Source organism: Zalophus californianus, chromosome 12 (assembly GCF_009762305.2).
Source record: "Zalophus californianus isolate mZalCal1 chromosome 12, mZalCal1.pri.v2, whole genome shotgun sequence".
Taxonomy (NCBI): Eukaryota; Metazoa; Chordata; class Mammalia; order Carnivora; family Otariidae; genus Zalophus; species Zalophus californianus.
In genome coordinates, this window is record NC_045606.1 from 47,885,138 (window position 1) to 47,909,153 (window position 24,016).

The following is a 24,016-nucleotide window of genomic DNA, read 5'->3' on the forward strand; positions in this document are numbered from 1 at the left end:
CAGTATGAAGAACTTTCCAATTCACACACACACAATATGTGTATAATATATATATTATATATAGTGTTATATATATGTTTATGTATATTATATATATATAGTGTTTGCTACAACTCCAATGGCAAAATAGTGTCTTATGCTTAATTTTTTTTTTAGCCAGCACCTGGAATTAAGGCACTTTTGTAAGGTATGCTTATTTGGGTACAAGATTAGAATAATCTGAGCCACTTGGTAAAATATGCTTACTTGGGTACAAGATTAGAGTAATTAACTATCTATTTAGATTTTTAATTTTTTTTAAATTACAGAAATGACTCACTAAGACATATATCCTATAAAAGATTCACACTATATTTAACATAACTGGACAACCAGTTTTATAAGATAGATTATCAGTAGCAGCATTTTTGGAAAAACAGCTATATTTTTTATCCCCCTATTTGTTCTACAATTTGTTCTACAATTCTACAATTCTATCTACTATTTGTTCTACAAATAGTCATTTTATAATATACTACAAAACACAAATTCACTGGGGTGCCTGGGTGGCTCAGTTGGTAAGCGACTGCCTTCGGCTCAGGTCATGATCCCAGGGTCCTGCGATTGAGCCCCGTATCGGGCTCTCTGTTCAGCGAGGAGCCCGCTTCTCCCTCTCCTTTTGTCCTGCTCATGTGCTCTTTCTCTTGCTCACTCTGTCTCTCAAATAAATAAAGTCTTTAAAAAAAAACACACAAATTCACAATTTCACCAAGAATGACAGTGTTGTTCCATAACTACACCAAGACACAATATCATATATTAAATTGTTTTGAATATTATGCATAGCTTTTAATTTATCTTTCTCTTATTAAAAGTGAATTTGAACTGCTTTTCATACCCTTATTGACTATTTATATATTATTTTAACTTCTTTTTTATATGCTCTACTTGCATATATGCTCTACTTTTTTATATGCTCTACTTGTTGTTTTCTTTTTCTATTTGGTTTTACCAGAGCTCTCTTTATAGTCTCAACTTGGAATAGTTACACTGAATGATTTATTTATTCGATGCATATTTACTAAGGAAACTTATTGTAACTTAAGTTAATCATTGTTTTATGTTCAAAGAAAACAATAATAAAAAAGACATTCTAGTAAGGAAAGACAGACAAAGAATAAATAAATGAATGAATATATGAGATATTGCTGTGAGGAAAGTAGATTATAAAGGAAAATTATAACAGGAATTCTTTCATTGCTGCTGGGAATACAAAATGGTACAGCCACCTAGGAAGACAGTTTGGCAGCTTTTTTTTTTAATAACAAAATTAAACATATAAAACTAAACATATTATTCAGCAATCATGCTCATTTATATAGAAATGAGCTGTAAACCTGCACATGGATGTTTATAGCAACTCTATTCATAATTGTCAAAACTTTGGAAGCAACCAAGATGTTCTTCATTGGCGAATGGATACATAAACTCTGGCATATTCAAATAGTGGGATGTTATTCAGCGCTAAACAGAAATGAGCTATGAAGCCATAAAAAAACATGGAGGAAACTTAAGTTCACATTATTAAATGAAAGAAGTCAATCTCAAAAGTTGACATACTGTATGATTCCAACCATATGACATACTGGAAAAAGCAAAACTGTGGTGACAGTAAAAAGATCAATGGTTGCCAGGGGTTGAGGAGAAGAGGAGTGAATGGGCAGAACACAGAACATTTTTAGGGCAGTGAAACTTTTCTATGTGATATTCTAGTGGTAGATACATGTCATTATACATTTTTCAAACCCCATAGAATATACAACAGCCAGAGCAAAACCATAATGTAAAGTCTGGACTTTGGCTCATGTGTCAACAAGTAGGTTTATCCACTGTAACCAATGTGCTACCACCTGGGTGGGGGAGGCTGCACCAGTGTGGGGGTAGCTCAATTGTGCTGTAAACCAGAAACTGATTCTAAAAAAGAAAGCGTATTTTTTAAAAAGTAATTTTAAATGAGTTCTCATATTTTCTCTAATTTATTTATAGTTTTGCATTCCTATATGCACTGAATAGTATGAGGTAAGATCTAACAAATTTTGCTACATTGATAAGGAATTTCCATTGGTTGATCATAATGACTTTAAAAACCCTAAACTCCCACATCACTGGGTCAGTATCTGGATTCTGTACTATTCCATTACTTATATGTCTATACTTATGACAATACCAAATAATTTTAATCACTTTGACTTTATATTTCATTATTAGGCTGCATAGGGTATTGGTCAAAGATGGAGGCTCCAGAATGAGACCACACAGTTATTAATGGTGTGATCTTAGACAATATACTTAGTCACCTAGTGGCTCACCAGTCAAATTATATAGAAGAGTTCCTAACTATATTAAATAATGTATGTAAAGCTTTTAGAAGAATGCCCAACACATTAAGTCATATCTATTGCCATGTTTAGTAATTCTATGATTGTTACTATCATGTGGTAGGGCAAACACTCCCTTTCAGTGTTTTTATTTTTCAATAAACTCTTGATCTTTTATTTCATTTTGCAGTTTTGTCTTCCATATGATCTTGAAAATAAACTTGTTGCATTCCATGAAAAATCAAATTCACTGTCTTGATTTGTTACTTCTAAATATATATAATAAATTATATTGAAGGAATGTTTTAAACTTATATTGAATGAATGCTGTTACTATATTGTATCTTTTTATCCAGGAATATTGAATGTCTTCCCTATTATTCAGATTTTTATGCCCATTGGTAATTTTATATGGTGTTAACTTTTCTTATCCTTCTTTTAGTATTTTTTGTTGTGTTGTTGTTTTTCTTACTTATGGGAGCCTTCCCCTCTCTCATTTTCTCTCTCATTACAGTTTGTAATTTTTTGTTTTTGGTCTAAGAGAAAAGTAATTGGTGTTGGTATTATGTATGGTCACCTTTTTCAACTTATTAGTTCTAGTCATTTTTCAGTTGATTTTTGTATACATATTTTGGGGGTCGAAATAGGTACCCCCCAAAAATATTTTGAAGTCTAAACCCCCATACTTCATAATGTGCCCTTATTTAGAAAGAGGGTCTTTTGCAGATGTGATCAAATTAAGATGAAGACATTCGTGTGGGCCCTAATCCAATATGACTGCTGTCCTTAGAAGAAGAGCAAAACACTATGTGAAAACAGAGACACACAGGGAGAATACCACGTGACTACAAAGGAAAATACTGGAATGAGGCAGAGAAGGAAATCAAGGATCAAAAGTCACCAGCAGAAACTAGGAAGAGGAAAGAAAGGTTTCTTCTCTTCAGCCCCTAAGAAGGAGCATGTCTTGGACAATACCTTGATTTTTCACTTCTAGTTTATAGAACTGTCAGAGAGTAAATTCCTGTGTTATGCTGTCTGGTTTATGGTACTTTTTATGACAGCTTTAGAAAATGGATATACTCTTTATGAAGACATATGACCTATAAATAGTAAGAGTATTGTCTTTTTTTAATGTTTATACTTTAATCCTTTTTTCTTATGTGTTTGCATTGATTGGGATCTCCCTGAAATGCTAGAGTAGTGGTGATAATGGGCATTTATCTTATTTCTGAATTCAATGAGATTCATTTTATTAATTTACTAATAGTATGTTGCTGTCTGGGGTTTCTAGTAGATAATATTTATCAAGCTAAGCAAGTTTCCTTCTATTGAAGCCAGTCTAGCAAATTCCATTAAAATTGAATTTAGATTTTTGGGGTTATCTACTGAGAAAATCACATTTTTTTTCTTCCAACTTTTCCTCCTATGACTTACATTATAATATTTCCTGAGGCTGAACCATTCTTACACTCCTGAAAGAAACTGTTCTTGATGATGCATTGTTCTTATAATATATTGCTTGATTCAATTTATTAACATTTTATTTAGGATTTTTCACACAGGTTCATAAATAAAATTGACCACTAATTATTTTTATCTTGTTTGTGTTCTTTTGATTTGTTTCAGGATTATGCTAATTTTGTAAAGTTAATTGGAACATTTTATATTTATTTCCAGCTATATTTCTGCTATCTAAAACATTATCTAAAAGGTTGGAATCATCTGTTCCTTGGATAGAACTCACTGATAAACATTGTGTGATCTGTGTATCTTTTTTGGATGTTGATCTTCAGCAATTTTTTATTTCTTCAGGATTATTGGTATGTTGAGATTTTTCTACTTTTTCTAACTCCTGAGCCAAGTATAATGATGATTTAGATGATCATTTAAATATTCATAGAAAAGCATCTATTTTGTCCACATTTTCAAATATACTTATAAACAGCTTATATTAGTTTTTAGGGTTACAGTAAAAATGTATCACAGATTAGGTGGCTAAAACAACAGACACTTATTATGTCACGGTTGTGGAGTCTGGAAGTCCAAAATCAAGATGTCAGCAGGGTTGTGAGGGCTGTGAGGGAAGGATCTGGTGCAGGCCTCTCTATTTGGCTTACAGATGGCTGTCTCTTCCCTGTGTCTTCTACATCATCTTTCCTCTGTTCCTGTCTCCATGTTCTGATTTCCCCAGGACACCAGTTATACTGGATTAGGTCCCAACTTAATGACCTCTTTTTTTTTTTTTTTTTTTTTTTTTTTTTTGTTTGAGAGGGTGATGCAGGGGAGGGAGAGAGAGAATCTTATACTTGCTCCACATGCAGTGCAGGGACAGATGTGAGGCTCGATTCCATGACCCTGTGACCATGACCTGAGCCAAAATCAAGAGTTGGACACTCAACCAACTGAGCCACCCAGGCACCCCCTTAGTGACTTCATTTTAACTTGATTACCTAAGACCTTATCTCCAAATGAGGTTACATTCTAAGGTACTGGGGATTGAGGACTTTAACATGTGAATTTTGAGGGGACACAGTTCAACCCATAACATAGTTCTCCATATATTTTCTCTTAATTTAATAACAGTCTGTATTTGCAATTGTATTTATTTCTCATTCCTAACATTATTTAGTGGTGATTTTGCTCTTTTAAAAAATTTATCAGTTACCCACACTCTATTTAACACTCTCTTTAAATGATAGCTTTTGGCATTTTGATCATGGCTAAGTTTTCTTTAAAGTTGTGTTCTTATCTATTTATTCCTTTCTCCTGCTTTATAATGTTTTAATTTACTTTCTTTTTTTTTAAGATTTTATTTATTCATTTGTCAGAGAGAGAGAGAGAGAGCACACACATAAGCAGGGAGAGCGGCAGGCTCCCTGCTGAGCAAGGAGCCCGATATGGGACTTGATCCCAGGACCCCAGGATCCTGGGATCATTACCTGAGCCGAAGGTAGCTGCTTAACTGACTGAGCCACCCAGGTGTTCTGATAATGTTTTAATTTACTTTCTTGATATGAAGCATAGATAACTCATTTTTACATTTTCTTATATTTTAATAAATCAATTTATGGGTAAACATCTTCTTTTGAGCATGAATTTGGTCACCTCCCAGAGGTTTAATAATATTTCTATCTTTGCTTATTTCTAAAGAAATTCCCATTTTCATCTTGATTTTTTATTATCCCAAGATATAAAATAATTTATTTTAAAATTAGTAAGTATAGGGGGTGGGCGGAGCAAGATGCAGAGGAGTAGGAGACCTGGATTTCATCTGGTCCCAGGAATTCAGCTGAATAGGGATCAAACCATTCTGAACACCTACGAACTCAACAGGAGATCGAAGAGGAGAGTAGCAACAACTCTCTGAACAGAGAAGCGACCACTTTCTGGAAAGTAGGACGTGCGGAGAAGTGAATCCGAGGCGATATCGGGAGGATAGACCGTGGGGGAGGGGGCCTCCATCGGCCGCTACTGGCAAGTGTTAGAGCCCCAGAGCACAAAATCGGAACTTTTAGAAGTTGGCTCTGCTGAGGGATGTCACTCCGGTGGCTAAGCGGGGGGTGGAACCCTCGCGGGACAGTGTGGTCTAAGGAGCCTTGGGGTCACAGAAAGACTGGGGGTGCCTGAGTGTGGCCGAGCTCCCAGGTATCGGAGCGGGGAAGCTGGCTGCAGAGATGGAGCCAAGGCGCGGGCTCTCAGCTCGGGGTTGCCATAAACTGTGATCTGTGGCACAGTCAGGCCACGGCTCCTCCAGCAGAGACCCAACAAGCGCCAGAGCCGGGGAGACTCCCCTTCCTCCCCGGGGAGGAGCAGTGCGGGAGCGCACTGCAGGGATCTGCTGGGTTTGGAGACTCCACACGGGGTCGGGTGCCAGAGATAGAAATGGTCAGTCACAGGCCGAGTGAGCACGGAGTGCGGCTGGAGACCGGGGAGACAGGAGTGACTGCTTTTCTCTGGGGGTGCACTGAGGAGCAGGGCCCTGAGTTCTGGGCTCCTCCGGGGCAGAGATTGGGAGGCCGCCATTTTCACTCTCGTCCTCCAAAGCTGTACCAAAAGCTTGCAGGGAACAAAAGCTCCCAAGAGCAAACCCGAGCAGATGACTTAGCCTGGACTGGCAAGTGCGGGGCTATTCCACCTCCGGCAAAGACATTTGGGAACCACGGAACAGGCCCCTCCCCCAGAAGATCAGCAAGGATGGCCAGCCAAGACCAAGTTTACTGATCAATGAGAAAGGCAGAATTCCAGTGCTAGGGGAATACTGCACATAGAATCCATGGCTTTTTTACCATGATTCATTGGTCTTTCAAAGTTAATTGTTTTTAACTTTTTAAAAAAAATTTTTTTTCCCTTTTTCAGCCAACATCTTATCAATTTTTAAAAAAAAATCTTTTTTGGGCGCCTGGGTGGCTCAGTTGGTTAAGCGACTGCCTTCGGCTCAGGTCATGATCCTGGAGTCCCGGGATCGAGTCCCACATTGGGCTTCCTGCTCAGCGGGGAGTCTGCTTCTCCCTCTGACTCTCTTCCCTCTCGTGCTTTCTATCTCTCATTCTCTCTCTCTCTCTCAAATAAATAAATAAAATCTTTAAAAAAAAAAAAAACTAAACATGCTTTAAAAAAAAAAAAAATAAAAAAAAAAAATAAAAAAAAATCTTTTTTATTTTTCATTTTTAGAGTCATATTCTATCGCTTCATAGTAGTTAACCTTATTTTTGGTATATATATATATATATATATAAAACTTGTTTTCTCTTTAAAATTTTGGGATACAGTTTTTTCTAACAGATCAAAATATACCCTAAATCTCTACTGTAAGGCTTTGTTCTAGTCTCCTGCCTGATCACATTCTCTCCCTTTTTTTTTAATCCTCTTCTTTCTTTTTTCAACCAACTTCTTATCTTATCAATTCCTTTAATAAAGTCTTTTTACTTTTCATCTTTACAGTCATATTCTATCCCTTCATTGTATTAACCCTGATTTTTGCAAATATATAAGTTTTTCTTTCTTTAAAATTTTGGGAGGCACTTTCTTCTAACAGACCAAAGTACGCCCAAAATCTAGTGTGTGGCACTAAACTATGCACCAGCCTGATCATATTTGATCATATTCTGTTTTGTTTTGTTTTTGTTTGTTTTTATCTTTTTCTTTTTTCTTTCTTTCCCTTCTTTTCCCCAGGTTTCAGGTCTTTTCTGATTTGTTTAGTGTATATTTTCTGGGGACATTCTTACCCTGTTAGCATTTTGTTCTCTCATTCATCAATTCTTCTCTGGACAAAATGACAAGATAGAAAAAACTCACCTCAAAAAAAAAAAAGTACTGACTGCCAGGGACCTAATCAATACAGACATTAATAAGATATCGGCACTAGATTTCAGAATGATGATATTAAAGATACTACTAGCTGGGCTTGAAAAAAGCATGGGAATTGTTAGAGAAACCTTTCTGGAGAAATAAAAGAACTAAAATCTAACAAAGTCAAAATCAAAAAGGCTATTAATGAGGTGCAATCAAAAATGGGGGCACTAACTGCTAGGATAGATGAGGCAGAAGAGAGAATTAGCGATATAGAAGACCAAATGATGGAAAATAAAGAAGATGAGAAAAAGAGAGATAAACAACTACTGGATCATGAAGACAGAATTCGAGAGATAAGTGATACCATAAGATGACACAACATTAGAATAATTGGGATCGCAGAAGAAGAAAGAGAGAGAGGGGCAGAAGGTATATTGGAGCAAATTATAGCAGAGACCTTACCTAATGTGAAGAAAGGAAACAGTCATCAAAATCCAGGAGGCACAGAGAATCCCTCTGAAAATCAATAAAAATAGGTCAACACCCCGACATCTAATAGTAAAACTTACGAGTCTCAGAGACATAGAGAAAATCCTGAAAGCAGCTCGGGAGAAGAGATATGTAACCTACAATGGTAGAAACATTAGATTGGCAACAGACCTATCCACAGAGACCTGGCAAGCCAGAAAGGACTGGCATGATATATTCAGAGCACTAAGCGAGAAAAATATGCAGCCAAGAATACTATATCCAGCTAGGCTGTCACTGAAAATAGAAGGAGAGATAAAAAGCTTCCAGGACAAACAAAAACTAAAGGAATTTGCAAACACGAAACTAGCCCTACAAGAAGTATTGAAAGGGGTCCTCTAAGCTAAGAGAGAGCCTAAAAGTAACATAGACCAGAAAGGAACAGAGACAATATACGGTAACAGTCACCTTACAGGCAATACAATGGCACTAAATTCCTATCTTTCAAGACTTACCCTGAATGTACATGGGCTCAATGCCCCAATCAAAAGACACAGGCTATCAGATTGGATTAAAAAACAAGACCCATCGATATGCTGTCTGCAAGAGACTCATTTTAGACCCAAAGACACCTCCAGATTGAAAGTGAGGGGCTGGAAAACAATTTACCATGCTAATGGACACCAAAAGAAAGCTGGGGTGGCAATCCTTATATCAGACAAATTAGATCTTAAACCAAAGACTGTAATAAGAGATGAGGAAGGACACTATATCCTACTTAAAGGGTCTATCCAACAAGAAGATCTAACAATTGTAGATATCTATGCCCCTGACATGGGAGCAGTCAATTATGTAAGGCAATTAATAACAAAAGCAAAGAAACACATTGACCACAATACAATAATAGTGGGGGACTTTAACACCCCCCTGACTGAAATGGACAGATCATCTAAGCAAAATTTCAACAAGGAAATAAAGACTTTAAATGACACACTGGACCAAATGGATTTTACAGACATATTCAGAACATTCCATCCCAAAGCAACAGAATACACATTCTTCTCTAGTGCCCATGGAACATTCTCCAGAATAGATCACATCAGGGTCACAAATCAGGTCTCCACCAGTACCAAAAGATTAGGATCATTCCCTGCATATTTTTGGACCACAATGCATTGAAACTAGAACTCAATCACAAGAGGAAAGTCGGAAAGAACTCAAATACACGGAGGCTAAAGAACATCCCACTAAAGAATGAATGGGTCAACCAGGAAATTAAAGAAGAATTTTAAAAATTCATGGAAACCAAAGAAAATGAAAACACAACTGTTCAAAATCTCTGGGATGCAGCAAAGGCAGTCCTAAGAGGAAAGTATATAACAATGGAAGCCTTTCTCAAGAAACAAGAAAGGTCCCAAATACACAACCTAACCCTACACCTAAAGGAGCTGGAGAAAGAACAGCAAATAAAGCCTAAACCCAGCAGGAGAACAGAAATAATAAAGATCAGAGCAGAAATCAATGAAATAGAAACCAAAAGAACAGTAGAACAGGTCAACGAAACTAGGAGCTGGTTCTTTGAAAGAATTAACAAGATAGATAAACCCCTGGCCAGACTTATCAAAAAGGAAAGAGAAAGGACCCAAATCAATAAAATCATGAAGAAAAGAGGAGAGATCACAACCAACACCAAAAAAATACAAACAAGTATAAGAACATATTATGAGCAACTCTATGGCAGCAAATTAGATAATATGGAAGAATTGGATGCATTCCTAGAGATGTATCAACTACCAAAACTGAACCAGGAAGAAATAGAAAACCTGAACAGACTATAACCACTAAGGAAATTGAAGCAATAATAAAAAATCTCCCAAAAAACAAAAGCCCAGGGCTAGATGGCTTGCCAGGGGAATTCTACCAAACATTTAACGAAGAATTAATACCTATTCTCCTGAAACTGTTCGAAAAAATAGAAATGGAAGGAGAACATCCAAACTCGTTTTATGAAGCCGCCATTACCTTGATCCCAAAACCAGACAAAGACCCCATCAAAAAGAATTACAGACCAGTATCCTTGATGAACATGGATGCAAAAATTCTCACTAAAATACTAGTCAATAGGATCCAACAGTACATTAAAAGGATTATTCACCACGACCAAGTGGGATTTATCCCTGGGCTGCAAGGTTGGTACAACATCCGCAAATCAATCAATGTGATACAATACATTAACAAAAGAAAGAACAAGAATCATATGCTCCTCTCAGTAGATGCAGAAAAAGCATTTGACAAATTACAGCATCCTTTCTTGATCAAAACTCTTCAGAGTATAGGGATAGAGGGTACATACCTCGATATCATAAAAGCCATTTATGAAAAACCCACAGCGAATATCTTTCTCAATGGGGAAAAACAGAGCTTTCCCCCTAAGGTCAGGAACATGGCAGGGATATCCACTATCACCACTGCTATTCAACATATTACTAGAAGTCCTAGCCACAGCAATCAGACAAGAGAAAGAAATCAAAGGCATCCAAATTGGCAAAGAAGAAGTCAAACTCTCACTCTTTGCAGATGATATGATACTGTATGTGGAAAACCCAAAAGACTCCACCCCAAAACAGCTAGAGCTCATACAGGAATTCAGTAAAGTGGCAGGATATAAAATCAATGCACAGAAATCAGTGACATTCCTATACACCAACAAGACAGAAGAAAGAGAAATTAAGGAGTCGATCCCATTTACAATTTTACCCAAAACCATAAGATACCTAGGAATAAATCTAACCAAAGAGGCAAAGAATCTGTACTCAGAAAACTATAAAATACTTATGAAAGAAATTGAGAAAGACACAAAGAAACGGAAAAACGTTCCATGCTCATGGATTGGAAGAACAAATATTGTGAAGATGTCAATGCTACCTAGAGCAATCTACACATTCAATGCAATCCCCATCAAAATACCATCCACTTTTTTCAAAGAAATGGAACAAATAATCCTACAATTTGTATGGAACCAGAAGAGACCCTGAATAGCCAGAGGAATGTTGAAAAAGAAAAACAAAGCAGGCGGCATCACAATTCCGGACTTCCAGCTGTATTACAAAGCTGTCATCATCAAGACAGTATGGTGCTGGCACAAAAACAGAATAGTTTAATGGAACAGAACATAGAGCCCAGAAAGGACCCTCAACTCTATGGTCAACTCATCTTTGACAAAGCAGGAAAGAATGTCCAATGGCAAAAAGACAGTCTCTTCAACAAATGGTGTTGGGCAAATTGGACAGCCACATGCAGAAGAGTGAAACTGGACCATTTCCTTACACATCACACAAAAAATAGACTGCAAATGGTTGAAAGACCTCAATGTGAGACAGGAGTCTATCAAAATCCTAAAGGGGAACACAGGCAGCAACGTCTTCGACCTCAGTTGCAGCAGCTTCTTCCTAGAAACATTGCCAAAGGCAAGGAAAGCAAGGGCAAAAATGAATTATTGGGATTTTATCAAGATAAAAAGCTTTTGCACAGCAAAAGAAACAGTCCACAAAACCAAAAGACCACCGACAGAATGGGAAAAGATATTTGCAAATGACATATGAGATAAATGGCTGGTATCCAAAATCTAGAAAGAACTTATCAAACTCAATACTCAAGGAACAAATAATCCAATCAAGAAATGGCAGAAATTTGCAACGCCATGGATGGAACTGGGGGGTGTTATGCTGAGTGAAATAAGTCAATCAGAGAAAGGCATGGATCATATGACCTCACTAATATGAGGAATAATTAATCTCAGGAAACAAACTGAGTGTTGCTGGAGTGGTGGGGGGTGGGAGGGATGGGGTGGCTGGGTGATAGACATTGGGTAGCGTATGTGCTATGGTGAGCACTCTGAATTGTGCAAGACTGTTGAATCACAGATCTGTACTTCTGAAACAAATAATGCAACATATGTTAAGAAAAAAGAAAAAGAAGAAGAAGATAGCAGGAGGGGAAGAATGAAGGGGAGTAAGTCGGAGGGGGAGACGAACCATGAGAGACAATGGACTCTGAAAAACAAACTGAGGGTTCCAGAGGGGAGGGTGGGGGGGGGATGGGTTAGCCTGGTGATGGGTATTAAAAAGGGCACATTCTGCGTGGAGCACTGGGTGTTATGCACAAACAACGAATCATGGAACACTACTATCAAAAACTAATGATGTAATGTGTGGTGATTAACATAAAAATAAAAAAATAAAAAAAATGGGCAGAAGACATGAACAGACTTTTTTGCAAAGAAGACATCGAAATGGCCAACAGACACATGAAAAAGTGCTCAACATCGCTCGACATCAGGGAAATCCAAATCAAAACCTCAATGAGATACCACCTCACACCAGTCAGAATGGCTAAAATTAACAAGTCAGGAAACAAGAGATGTTGGTGGGGATGCGGAGAAAGGGGAACCCTCCTACACTGTTGGTGGGAACGCAAGCTGGTTCAGCCACTCTGGAAAACAGTATGGAGGTTCTTCAAAAAGTTGAAAATCGAGCTACCCTACAACCCAGCAATTGCACTACTTGGTATTACCTCAAAGATACAAATGTAGGAATCTGAAGGGGTACCTGCACCCCAATGTTTATAGCAGCAATGTCCACAATAGCCAAACTGTGGAGTAAGCCAAGATGTCCATCAACACATGAATGGATAAAGAAGAAGTGGTATATATATATATATGCATATATATATATATATGCATACATATATATAATGAAATATTATGCAGCCATCAAAAGGAATGAAATCTTGCCATTGTCAACTACGTGGATGGAACTGGAGGGTATTATGCTGAGCGAAATAAGTCAATCAGAGAAAGACATGTATCATATGACCTCACTGATATGAGGAATTCTTAATCTCAGGAAACAAACTGAGGGTTGCTGGAGTGGTGGGGGGTGGGAGGGATGGGGTGGCTGGGTGATAGACATTGGGGAGGGTATGTGCCATGGTGAGCGCTATGAATTGTGCAAGACTGTTGAATCACAGATCCGAACCTCTGAAACAAATAATACATTATATGTTAAAAAAAAGAAGAAGAAGATAGCAAGAGGGGAAGAATGAAGGGGGGGAATTTGGAGGGGGAGATGAACCATGAAAGACTATGGACTCTGAGGAACAAACTGAGGGTTCTAGAGGGGAGGGGGGCTCGGGGATGGGTTAGCCTGGTGATGGGTATTAAAGAGGGCATGTACTGAATGGAGCACTGGGTGTTATATGCAAACAATGAATCATGGAACACTACATCAAAAAGTAATGATGTAATGTATGCTGATTAACATAACATAATGATAAAAAAATTAGTAAGTAGATATCTTGACTGAGATTTTAAAAAATAATAATGTAGGCTGTATGGCCTCTTTTTTGGTATCTATAGAGATTGCTTTCCTCTATGGCTTAGTGCCTAGCTAATTTGTGAATTCCCCAATCTTGAAAAAAATGTTTTGTTTATAAAATAGTTATATATATGCATATAAAATTATATATATAAACATATATATTCATATAATCATGCTTTTCAGTTGTCTTAAAATTTCTCTAGAAATTTTTTTAAGATTTATTTATTTGAGAGAGAGAGAGAGAGTGCAAGTAGGAGGAGGGGCGAGGAAGAGGGAGGGGGATAATCCTCAGGCCGACTCCCTGCTGAGTGTGGAACCCAAGGCGGGGCTCTCTTCCAGGACCCTGACATCATGACCTGAACTGACAGGCGCTTAACTGACTGAGCCACCCAGGTGCCCCAAAATTTCTCTAGACATTTTTATTTGTTAACTCCCCTTGTAATTTTTAAAAGCTATTAGAAACATTAATGCCTGTGACATCTTCTTAATGGAGTGCATCTTTTGTCAAAAAGAATTATTTCTCTTTGTTCCATTTGTTGGTTTTCACACTAAATTCTATTTCATTTATTTTTATTGCTCTATTTTCTTTTTTTTCTATTTTCTTCTGTATTTAGCTGTTAAATTACTTCTCACTTCAAAAATAGTTCTAATAGTAAAAATAGATACCTCTTGTGTAAGTCCGCATCATTGGAATAATGTTAAGCAATCTGTCAATCTTGATCATTATAATAGATCTGACTCAGCTCATGTTAATTTTGACTAGTGATATGTTAGTGACATTAATTTAACAACTTATTCTATAAAGTCCAGGATTAAGTAATATCTTGTCCCGCTAACCAATTTCCTCTTTCTCAGAACTGCCTATTTTTATTTCTCTCTTTCTAAATTCCCCTTTACTCTGAGTTTCAGTGCATCTGGATTTTAGGTCCATGTCTTACTATTATATTTTCCATTAGAAACCAACTATGCCATAGACAACATTTTTCTTACCATATGTCTGTTACCACATTTAGTCCTATTTATTGGATTGCTTTCTTTGTTTTTTAAGATTTTTATTTATTTATTTGAGAGAGAGAGTGAGGGGGAGAGAGAGAGAGAACACAAGAGGGGGATGGGGGGGAAGGAGCAGAGGGAGAACCAGACTCCCTGCAGAGCAGGGAAGCCTGATGTGGGGTTGATCCAGAGACTCCAAGATCGTGACCTGAGCCTAAGGTAGATGCTTAACTGACTGAGCCACCCAGGTGTCCCTATTGGATTTATTTCTAATTTTGCTGGAAATAATCTTTTTTTTCTTTTTTCTTTTTTTTTATTATTATGTTCAATTAACCAGCATATAGTACATCATTAGTTTTTGATGTAGCGTTCAACGATTCTTAGTTGTGCATAACACCCTGTGCTCTTTTGGAAGGTCTGTGATTAGGGAAATTTATGAGTGTGGATGTTTCATAATGTCTCTATTTTACTCTATCAATTAATTGTTTAGCTGGATATAGGGTTAAGGCTTACATTCACCACCATATTCCCTGAACTTGAGAAGCTCCTCTTGTGCCGTGGCATCTGCTATTGAGGAAGAAGCCTGATTCTAATCTAATTCTTGTTCTTTTGCAAGGAAGTTGTTTTTGTCTCTTGAGAAGCTTTTAACTTTTCTTTTTATCCTCAGATTCTACATTTTACCACATATTTCATTAAATGTTCTTTCTTCATTCATGTTAGGATTTTTTTGCTTATACATTTACTTTGAAGATGCTAATTTTTATGGGGGAAATTTTCTTCTATGTTACTCTGATTGTTGGATTTTCTTCATATATCTGGTGGTTCATTATTGCCTGCTCATTGTCTCATTTGCTAACAGCTGTTCAAGTTTTATTAGAACTGTTTGCATGACTGGTTGTGGGAAATGAATAGAATATGCCTGTATGAGGTATAATTATAGCTTGTCTTCTGGATATGGGGCTCTGTCTCCTCTTGCAGAGTTGCTAGCTACCTGGGATATTGTCCAAATACCTTTGCTAATCCTCTTGATTAACCAAACCAGGAGACAGAGGAAGGTCTAGTTCCTGTGAAGGTTATAGGCACCCAAACAGATCCCCTGGGTAGCATTCTGCTCCTCACATTTAATTACTTTGATCTATCTCTCATGATAGTTTGTAAGTTTTTTGTACCTCGTTACTCTGCAGCTGCCCTGTCAATCTGATTCTACCTGCTTTCTACCTCACAGGAATCCCTCCAAATTTCTAATCTTCTGGTACAAGGTTGCTGTATATGCATGGTACCTTGTGAGTCATGCCCTGTGTAGCCTGTTTCTGTGTGTTGGGCCAGGCAATCACTGTTGTCATTTTCCAGTGCTGTTGAGATTAATTATCAATTTAGAAATAGTTTTTCTTCTCTTTTAAAGGATTTACTCAGGAAGAAAGCCAGAAGTGTTGTTAGACATCTAACAGATCTCTTTATTGACCCATTGCCTGTTGCTGTCATCTGTGTGTCATAATCTAAAACCTTTTTCTTTATTTTTTTTTGAAGTATTATAGAAAGATTATGGTCTCTCATGAATATAAGATTATTATTACAAGAAATCAGAAAAATGTCACTTTCCCTCTTCTCTCTTTTTTTTCTTTGTGTATTGTGCCAGTCCACAATTTCTGGGGAAATTTGGAATATGTTGACTCCAAGCAAATGATTGTGTCCTTTTAGCTTTATCTAAAAAATTAGGCTTGGTTGTGTATAACACCCAGTGCTCCTCACCACACCTGCCTTCCTTAAAGAATATTAAGAGTTCATTATTCATGAGAAGCAATAAAAGAAATGAATTTATACTTTCTTAGTCTTTTCAGAGCACTGTGGTTTGTCAAACTTTAATCTATGAAACGGTTGATTTGACATCAAAGATTTTACCTGGATTATGTACTAAAGATAGTTTGATCCTTACTACAGTGTTTTAGGAAACATAAACATGGCTTTCTAGGTAATTAGAAAGAACTTCTGGAAATAAGATGTGTTCCTTCCTATTCTCTATACTTCCTCTGACATAGAAAAAAAAGACTTTAGAATTTTTTAAAAAATTTTACCTAATGTGACTCTACACAATGAGTTACTGAACTGAACCTTCTCCCCTACACAGTCCATCATCTGCAGTATTTCACCCACTAGCCAATCCATCTGGAACTTTATCTAGGCACTTGCCAAAATCCTCCTCCTTCTTAAAGATGTTCTGACCCACCTCGGAGTTTTCATTTCCTCCCACTCGACCCAAGTGATGAGCTCTAGTCTCTTCCTTCCAGATGTCAAGCCCACCTACTCCCCAGAGATAAAAGATCTGCAACAATCTTGCTTCACTGCCAACCATTCACCAAGGTAAAAATGAATTTTCATATCTCCATTTCAAGTGTCAAAAGAACCCATTTTCAACTGGAAAAAATTTTACATGCCTTTTTCAAACTTATCACCACTCTACCGAATATATCAATCTGGACGCAAGAGTTTATTTTATTTTAGTCTCAACCATTCTTACAATTCCTTCAGTGCACACACAGACACGTGCAAACACACACCATATTCCTGGTAAATTGTATCCAAACAGCCCTTTTCTATATATTAACTTCTGTGAAAAAAAATTGTACTACCATGTCCCTAAATTATTTGGAAACAGAATTCCTCAGTATTTCTCATACATGCCTTTGTATGATTTCTTATAGTATTGGTTGCTTATAACACTCATAGAATTATATTATTTTTTTATTATGTTACATTGATCACCATACATTACATCATTAGTTTTTGATATAGTGTTCCATGATTCATTGTTTGTGCATAACACCCAGTGCTCCATGCAGAACGTACCCTCTTTAATACCCATCACTGGGCTAACCCATCCCCCCACCCGCCTCCCCTCTAGAACCCTCAGTTTGTTTCTCAGAGTCCATAGTCTCTCATGGTTCATCTCCCCCTCTGATTTCCCCCCTTTCATTTTTCCCTTACTGCTATCTTCTTCTTCTTCTTCCTTTTTTTTTAACATATAATATATTATTTGTTTCAGAGGTACAGGTCTGTGATTCAACAGTCTTACACAGTTCACAGTGCTCAACATAGCACATACCCTCCCCAATGTCTATCACCCAGCCACCCCAACCCTCCCACCCCCCACCACTCCAGCAACCCTCAGTCTGTTTCCTGAGAGTAAGAATTCCTCATATCAGTGAGATCATATGATACATGTCTTTCTCTTATTGACTTATTTCACTCAGCATAATACCCTCCATATATACATTGGAGGGAATTATATAATCTTAACTATAGAAGGGAACATATAAATTCTCTAAATAGCTTCCACTCCCAGTATGAAATACATCTAATTTTAGGTGATTACTATTTTGTGATGAAGTTTGCTCATCATTCATTCATTTATTCAAGAAATACTTATTGCGGGACACCTGGCTGGCTCAGGCCGTTAAGCTCCTAAGTCTTGATTTTGGCTCAGATCATGATCTCAGGATTGTGAGATGGAGGCCCACCACTGGCAGTGCCTGTGGAACCTGCTTAAGATTCTCTCTCTCTCCCTTTGCCCCTCTCCCCCACCCCTGCATGTGCACTCTCTTTCTCTCAAAAAAGAAGAAGAAGAAGAAGAGGAAGAAGAATAAGAAGCAGAAGAAGCAGAAGCAGCAGAAGAAGAAGCAGAAGCAGAAGCAGAAGCAGAAGCAGAAGCAGAAGCAGAAGAAGAAGAAGAAGAAGAAGAAGAAGAAGAAGAAGAAGAAGAAAAGAAATACTTAATGAGTATTTTACTATGTCCTAAGACTAATCTAATGGCTGGGCATAAATCAATCTTCTGCACTTTCAAGGAAATCACGTTTTAATGGGAAGACACAAGTAAGTAACAAACATAATAATTAAGTTGGTAATACAATGTGAATGTGTAATCTGGGATTTTACCTATTTTATAGTTAATCAGCTAGATACCCTGTTACTGTTTCATGGTTGCTGACAGAAAATATAAGACTCCTGGGTCAGAGACAAGGTTCTCTTACGCACAACATAGCAGGCAGCAAGAACATTAGCTTATTTTGCATGGTGATTATGCAGATAGGACCAGATGGATGCTGTGCATGCAGTAGAGTTCTATCACTACTGAGGAACACAGGATATGAAGAGATCACTCTTTTGTAGCAAGCAGTAAGCAAGTCTTGTCTTTGGCTCAAAGGGAGAAACATTAACTTCTCTTTCAAGATTGCTTGCTATCAAGACAACTGTGAAGAATGTCCCAGTTAAAGAGCTATCAGGACTTTGCATTCTTGGCATACCCACCAAGATGCATAGAAGCACAAGTGACCCTTGAAGATGATTTCCAAAAAAGATGGGTGGTGATAACCGTTATGGAATAGAGAATCAAGTAGATGAAGTTCGTAAGAACAGAGAAGTCAGGAGGAGGGGTCGCTATTTGCAAAGCCAAAGAGATTGGTCAATGTAAATTAAATAGGCTAGATTATGCTGTGGTGACAACTCCAAATCTTGGTGATTTATAGTGACAGATATTTTTGTTTCACTCAGAATAGATGTCAACAACCAGTGGTAGGCAGCAGACTTTGTTTATGACCATCATCTTGTTTCCCGTACAGAGGTTAATGGAGCAAGAACAGTATTTTCTTAGTCATAGTATCAGTTGAAGGAGGGAATATAGCAAAGTACAACCTACCAAAGCTTCTTTCTCCCTTATGTCTCATTAGCCAATGCAAGTCAAATGGCCAAGTCTAACCTTACACTAGGGAGAGGAAGTGGATGCTGATGACAACATCTACTACAGTAGTCTTAATGAGAAGATGGAATTCAAGCAAATAGTGGAAAGAAGTGAGAAATCTAACCAAGTGGGTATATGGGGTAGGGAATTCTAGGCAGAAAGAAAGGCTAGAAAAATGATTTTAAGTTGACAGTGCACCTGGGGTGATTGGAAGAATATCCACGAGGCCATTGAGGATGGAACAGAGCAGAAGGAAAATAATTCCTCTGGGCAAATAGAGAGAACCACTTATGTAGGCCACTGTAAGGATTCTATGTTATAATTTCCGTGAAATAGGGAATCACTACCATGCCAGAACTAACCTGTAAGAGAGAAAGAATAGAAGCAGGAAGATTTGTTCAGAGCTCCATCAGTGGTGGCTCAGAGCAAGGTGGTAGCAGGCACTAGGGTGGGGAAATGGGTGCTGCATATATTCTGAAGGTAACAGCAATAGATAGATTGGATATGGGGGCTGAGGAAGGGAGAAAAAGAGAATGAGAAGAGAGGCTCACTCATGTCATACTTGAAAAGCTTGTATTATGAGAGATGATGTATGCTGTAAAATTGACATTCAATTTATACTGAGGTGAATTAATGATCATGTTCTTAATCTTCTTTAAGATATTTTGCCTGTTTTTCCTATCAGTTTCTGGAGGCCAGTGCCAAAATATCTCCCAATATTATTATGCAGGAGAATTTAGAATTGTCATATTTTCATACTGGATTGATAACTTCATCTTTTTTTTTAAGATTTTATTTATTTATTTGTCAGAGAGAGAGAGAGCACAGGCAGAGGGAGCGTCAGGCAGAGGGAGAAGCAGGCTCCCCGCTGAGGAAGGAGCTGACGCTGGACTCAATCCCAGGACTCTGGGATCATGACCTGAGCTGAAAGTAGATGCTTAACTGGCTGAGCCACCCAGACATCCCTAACTTCATCTTTATGAAATTTTTTACTTTTAAACATTTAAAGGCTGTGTCTTATATAGCTTATAGTTGAGTTTTATTTTTTATCCAGCCCAACAATTTTGAATTCTAACTGGATGACTTTGTTAATTTACATTTAAAGTTTTACTGCTGGGCACCTGGGAGGCTCAGTCAATTAAGCAGCTGCCTTTGGCTCAGGGTCCTGAGATCAAGCCCCTCTTCAGCCTCCCTGCTCAGTGGGGAGTCTGCTTTTCCCTTTCTCTCTGCTGTACCCCCTGCTTGTGCTCTCTCACTTGCACTCTCCCTTTCTCAAATAAATAAATAAAATCTTAAAAAAAATAAAGTTTTACTGCTCTATTTGTATTTGAATTAGCATTTTATTATATGTTTTCTATTTTCCTAATAGTTCTGTTCTTCTTTCATTTTTATTTTTTAATCTATGTGTTTTATTATTTTATTTTCCCTCTCTTAGTTTGTTAGTTATGTTAATTATTTTTTGTTGTTACTCTAGAGATTGCAAGTTTGTCTTTGATTTATTAGACTGTATTTCAAATTAGTAAATTATCCAATTTCCAGAAATCCAAAGATCTTATTTAACTCCATTTAACTATCTGCATCTTATTTTTGTTTGTTTTGGTAACTTTTATTTTTAGGTGGGGAGAGGCAAAAGGAGAGGGAGAGAGAGAATCTTAAGCAGCCTCCACGCCCAGCACAGAGCCCCACGCAGGGCTTGATCTAAAGATCCAGAGATCATGAGCTGAGCTGAGATCAAGAGTCTGTAGTTCAACCAACTGAGATACCCCAGGGCCCCTTGGTAATGTATTTTAAATCTGCATATATTTTACATCATATGAAATATTGTTACTATTGCTTTTTAATGTATTAATATTCATACATATTTACTCATATTTAATCTTTCTATTGTTTGTTTGATGTCTGATTTTATTTATTTGTTACTCTTAGAAAATCTCATTTCTGACTGGACTAAACTTAGAGGTAGAAGCTCTCAGAGAACACAGCCCCCGTCTTTTGGCAATCTGCTCCTGCCATTTTTCTTTGGTCTCCTTCATTCTCTTGGCCAAAAAAATTAGCATTTTCTGCAATGTCTTGCTTATTTTTCTTAGTACACTGTTTCTTCAGAGCAATATGCCAGTGTTTGTGTTGGAGGGTATATGGAGTAACAAGACACTGAATCGTGAACCCTTTGGTTCTAACTTCTTTTGGTTCTTCTTTGTTTAGGGGCTTTTTCACAACATACTGGCAGACATCATCTTCTTTAGAAAAATTGAAAAGTTTGTGCATTCTGCTAGCTCTTTTGGGCCCCAGGTGAGGAGGCATAGTAGTATCAGTAAGTTCAGGAAGATCCTTCTCTCCCCCCCCTTTTTTTTACAAGGACTAAGTTGAGAACACTGAGATTAGCATCCACAATGCAACCCCAAAACAGATATGTGCTTTCTTTCTCCAGTCCTCCTTGGTCTGTAGCAGGGATGCCCCTTGCTCAGCAGCAGGTAGACATGGCCATGGGTCAAGATACCCTGCTTCATGGGGAAGCCTTGTTTGTCATTGTCACCACTGATTCAGACTATATTACCCTCCCATTCTTCACCCAGATCAGCAGCAACTTCTGTGGCCATACACTTCTCGTAAAGGGTATGAAGTTTATGTTCGTCATCTACTTCAATGAGTTTCTGGCAGCCAGTAGCTGGGAAAGAGATATTCAGCTTCATCCTATGGCAGTCTACTGCTTCTGAGGCACCACAAGAAAGAAGTAATCTTTCTATTGTTTTTCATTCCTGCTTGCATTGCCATGTTTAATCATAAGTCATTTCCCTTCTGTCAGAAAAATCCCCTTTAATATTAATTTTAATGATAATTTCTTGCCAATGCATTTTTCTTGGTCTGAAAACTCTATGTATTTTTTTTTAATTTGTGAAGTTTACTTTTGCTGATTATAGAGTTGTAAGTTCCTACTATTGCTTTTAGAACTTCAAAGACAATGTTCCACTGTCCTTTATCTGCTGAAAAGTTGATTCTTGGTCTGTTGCACCTATAAAAATAATGTGGTCACTTTTCCTGGATGCTTTTAAAATAATCTTTTAGATTTTTGGTTTTCAACAGTTTTTTTAATCCCATAATGAGGTGTGGTCTTTATTGCATTTATCTTACTTGGAGTTCATAATATTTAATTACTTATTTCAATTGATGCATTTTTTTAGTTATAGAATTTCCACTTGATTCTATTTTATAGATTCCCCTTCTATAGTGAAATTCTCATTTTATACCTATTTTTCTTGAATATAGTGATCATAATTCTTTTAATATTCTTATCTGGGAAGTCCTATATCTGGGTCATCTATGTGTCTTTTTCTATAATCGGGGGCTTTTCCACCTGATTTTCAATGATTGGTTTTATCTTTTGGCTTGCCTTGTAATTTTTTATTATATGTTAAACCTTATATATAAAAATTTATGGACTCTTTCTTTTTTACCAGAGATTTAATTTTTATTTGGCAATAAATTAAAATATGGGTGGGTTAAGTTGTTTCAATTAAAAATTGAAATAATTTTTGTTTATATTTCAGTGGTTTTGGAGGCTGGTTTATTTCTGGTGTGCTTTTAAACCTAGGGAGGTTCTTTCACAAGGTCCACAGTTTATGAGGGCCCTTTCTCCTTGGTGAACACTAAATTCCAATATTTTTTTCCTTTCTGTAACATTATGAGACTGATAAAATTTTTTTATCATTTTTTAACTCCTTATCCTTATATTTTAAAAAATTTTTCTATTAAATCTGGCCCACACAAGAGTAGCTTAGGAGTTAGGAAATCCCTTAAGTATTGTACAGAGAATGTTGGTCTCATTTCTCTGTGATTTTCCTTTATTCACTGGGATCTTGGAATCTCAAAATTTGCTTGTCTTGGTAGTCTTGAATTTCAATTTTTTAATCTCTTGAACCCAGTTTGCTTGCTGAAAACTTTAACCTGATATTTTTTTGCTAGTCTCTACACTCAGTGGTTTGAATTACCAAATGTCCCAAAGAAAAAATAGCAGTGGCAAATGTATGACTTATTTTAATGCATTTCTCTTCTTTCCAGGGTCTTCTTGCCTGTTCTCCAATCCCTCCAACTGGCTGTTTTTGTTTTTGTGTTTTACATTTTATTAATTATTTTCTTCCTGTATTTAGCCTAAGCATCATTATTACTCTCATACAACCTACTTTGTTATAGTTAGAAGAAGACGTCTGTCTTTTGACCCTGCTTGGTGTAGTTTCGTACTGTTATCAATTGAATTTGTGTTTGTATTTTCTAACAAAATTTTACATACCTAATTGAAATCATGACTTTTGTTGTTATTGTTGATAATATTTCTATGATCAGAGTGCCAAGTGCATCATTTCATTCAATAATTATTTGTTGAATATAACTGGGGCATGAATTGGCAAAAAGAAACTAGAAAAACTGAGAACCCCACTCCATTTTAAAAAGGTGAGAAGATACATAGGGGATCATGGTTCTTAAAATTCTGATTTCAAGAAAATGTTTTCCTTCTGTTCTCTTTGATCACCAGAAAATGTTAAATGTTAAGTCTAGTAAAATAGATAATTTATTGTATGTATTCCAAAAGATAGAAAATACTTCCCTATTACACATTTATTAATTTCAGAGACCAATTAAGGCTTATAAGGGGAAACTTTAGCCTGTGCTAACATATCAGAGCCTTTGCGCTATAAAAATTGCATTAATGTCTTTTTTTACGTGAAAATAGTTGATGTTATACTTTGGTTTTAGGATTAAAGTTTCCAGGCCCCTTGGTAAGAGAGATATCTCAGAGAAGG

The 24,016-nt window shown here is 37.0% G+C and overlaps 1 pseudogene; it reads right to left on the bottom strand.

Annotated features, from left to right (window-relative positions):
* Positions 1 to 21,142: 21,142 nt before the first annotated feature.
* LOC113911089 lies at positions 21,143 to 21,910 on the bottom strand (annotated as a pseudogene).
* Between the last annotated feature and the right edge of the window lie 2,106 nt (positions 21,911 to 24,016).